This window comes from Schistocerca americana, chromosome 2 (genome assembly GCF_021461395.2).
Source record: "Schistocerca americana isolate TAMUIC-IGC-003095 chromosome 2, iqSchAmer2.1, whole genome shotgun sequence".
Taxonomy (NCBI): Eukaryota; Metazoa; Arthropoda; class Insecta; order Orthoptera; family Acrididae; genus Schistocerca; species Schistocerca americana.
This window is the reverse complement of record NC_060120.1, coordinates 333,312,058-333,315,653: the sequence shown is the minus strand read 5'-3', so window position 1 is coordinate 333,315,653 and position 3,596 is coordinate 333,312,058.

The following is a 3,596-nucleotide window of genomic DNA, read 5'->3' as shown; positions in this document are numbered from 1 at the left end:
TGTCGCGACAGGCGTGAATGGAGGGACGAATGGAGACGTGTCGTCTTCAGCGATGAGAGTCGCTTCTGCCTTGGCGCCGTGCAGGTGAGCGCCACAATCAGGACTGCATACGACCCAGGCACACAGGGCCAACACCCGGCATCATCGTGTGGGGAGCGATCTCTGGCCGTACACCACTGGTGATCGTCGAGGGGATACTGAATAGTGCACGGTACATCCAAACCGTCATCGAACCCATCGTTCTACCATTCCTAGACCGGCAAGGGAACTTGCTGTTCCAACAGGACAATGCACGTCCGCATGTATCCCGTGCCACCCAACGTGCTCTAGAAGGTGTAAGTCAACTACCCTGGCCAGCAAGATCTCCGGATCTGTCCCCCATTGAGCATGTTTGGGACTGGATGAAGCGTCGTCTCACGCGGTCTGCACGTCCAGCACGAACGCTGGTCCAACTGAGGCGCCAGGTGGAAATGGCATGGCAAGCCGTTCCACAGGACTACATCCAGCATCTTTACGATCGTCTCCATGGGAGAATAGCAGCCTGCATTGCTGCGAAAGGTGGATATACACTGTACTAGTGCCGACATTGTGCATGCTCTGTTGCCTGTGTCTATGTGCCTGTGGTTCTGTCAGTGTGATCATGTGATGTATCTGACCCCAGGAATGTGTCAATAAAGTTTCCCCTTCCTGGGACAATGAATTCACGGTGTTCTTATTTCAATTTCCAGGAGTGCATATATATATATATATATATATATATATATATATATATATATATATATATATATCATGTGCAACTATGTCAGTAGGTCTAATCAGTAAAGCATGCTACACAAGGAGGACTGAAAAATATTTATAATTTTTACAGAGAAAAATTTTTATTGTATTCATTTAGCTTCTCGCAACTATATGAAAACTCAACTTCGTTTAGTTAATGTTACAAAAATACGTTGTTAGACCCCCATAAGAAAATCAGTATCTGCATTAAAACTGATTTAATTTTAGTCCCAAGTCACTGTCTACATTCAATTACTGCTGCATTCATTTCTAAAAGAGCGCAAAGTTCAACAGGCTCGTTCACACAGATAGGCTGTCAAAAAACTCATCAAGTGTCTCATGGCAATTTTTACAATTGCTGGATACTCTTGCCGCACACATATCCAGAACAAGATCAATGGTGTTGTTTTATAAAATGATTCTAGAGGCTGATCACTTGACAGTTCAGTAAACCAATCTTCTTCATTTGATGACATTTTCAGTTTTTGTAAATAACCTTCAAAAGGATTTCTCATCCATTGGATTTCACTCTCAATTTTAGGGAAGAAATTCGTAAAAGAAACGTGAAAAGGCCCAGTACTACTCTAGTTAGTACGTTTCTCATTCATTTGAATCATGAATGAAATGTGGTCACAGTATAAGACAAGTAAATACAATATTATTATTAGTTTTGAAAATCTTAGTGTTTAAAAATTAAATATTAACTGGTCTGTTACATCCTCGGTTCGACAGAGTTCGAGCAACCGAGCTTCGTAGTAAAGTAGAAGCTGCTTGTGTTCACTGACCAGTGTCGAGTTTTCACGCTTTGCTTTATTAGAGTTGATGATTTTTGTTGCATCCAGCCCTTTAAGTGTAAGAACCTCTCCATACATGCTGCCACGTGTCAACTAAACCAAGCGAGCAATTGATCAAACTTTAGCGACCAAGCACATGCACCATCAGATGTCGAATCTACGCACTTTGACCGATCTACTTCCTTTCCTTTCATAAATTCGTAAAAGGGTTTGAAAATGTCTACACCATTTGCTTTTGTTGTCGAGGACCAGCAATACAATAGTTTACATCGGGTGGCCTGTCTGCACTTCTTGAACAGCGTAGCATAGGACATTAATGGTGTTTCCGCCTACGTTATCCCAAAAAAATCAACTTTAGCGGAGCGTTCACTGGAAAACGGACACCGGATTGCATTCGACGATACTCCCATTATTAAACAGAGCAACGGTTTCTGGGACAGCGTATTGCATGAAGCAATAGAGATCAGAATATCGGACAACACCCTCAATAAGGACGGTGGATTGCAGCGAAGTACGGCCTGGGATCGTGTAATGTGGGAGCTGGAGCGGGTGCGGCGACCGCGCCACGGAACACTGCCATGTACGGCTCGGAACTTGGTAGCAGTGTCGTCATTGGCAGCGGCGAAGGTACACAAGCATGGCAGAGGCATTCAGAAGACAGTCAACCACTTGGCAATGGCAGAGATCTCTGCCGAATGCTCGTGAGCAGTTAACCACTTGACGCGGCTCGAAACCCGATAGTATTTTATTAAAACAAAAGAAGTTCTTCAGTGCTGCTATTTAAGTCAAAACGACCAAAAGCTAATAAATAAGCCTGGCACAACATTTGTATTTTCATTAAGTTGCAGTAAAATGCTTTTTCGGATATTTCATCCATTCCTTCCTCGACAGTTGTATTTGCTAAGGGAATTTCATTTATTTTATGTGAACATTTTTTTTTTCGAACAATGCATTATGCATTACTTTTGCAGTGGCTTTAATAGGTTCTTCTCCCACGATGTGAGTTGATCCCTTCAGTTAACAAAGATAGCTCATAAAAGGCTCTGACACTTTATAAGTACTGTTTTGAAAACTTTTCTATGGTGGATTTCGTCATAGAAAACTTTCTTTTCTTCCTTTGAAAGAAATTGAGGGGCCTTACTTTACATTTTGGACGTTTTGATTGTGTCATCTATTTGTTGGATAGCGTTCCGCAACAAATTGCGCGCGCCCTCCCACACACTCACCTACAGATACATACACACGCATCCTCGGTACAAGAATACACGAGCCCAAGTTTTAAGAAGTCGGAGTAACGTTTACGAGAAGATGTTTTAGGTTTCTTTGCTATTTTGCTACTACTTGGACTTGACATTGGCACAACCCTACGAAACAATACAGAGCCACTGATTAGATGAGTGACGCAACAGTGCCGCGACTGGACCGTGATTCCACCGACGTGATTGGCTGTAGGATTTTAAATGGCAGTGGCGTGACCGTGAAGGTGCGAACTGTGCTCTTGCAGTCGCTCCTCGGCTTCATATTTCTTTCGGTTTCCTTAACGAGTTTTCTTATATTGTAACAAAAACTTTGTGTCAATGTTAGTTTTGACAAACTGGGAAATTATAACGTTCAGTTCTATTTGTACGACAAGTGAAGCTCAGTTGATACAGATTTTTTTCTGACTCTATTGTTAGTGATTTATCTGTCGGACCTGGACATTTTTAAGGAAATTAATAAAGAAAATGGTATTTACAAATCACTACAATCCCAGTCGCTGCAGTCATCCATACAGTTTCCGTTTTGTCTTTGCAGCTTCCAAATCTCACTAAATCCGTACCTGCATGCAGAATATGCCAGTGTTAATGCTTCGTCTGTTGTAGCTTTCTATAAAACCGTTCAAGACAATGAAAGAGATGTCGAATGTTAGCTGAAACAGTGCATAAGCAACATATAGATTGACTTTTCTACGTGTTCTGAAATTCTACCTATGAAAATTACAGGCTGTATTCAGTAACAATTTACTCTTTCCTCCCTCTCCATTTG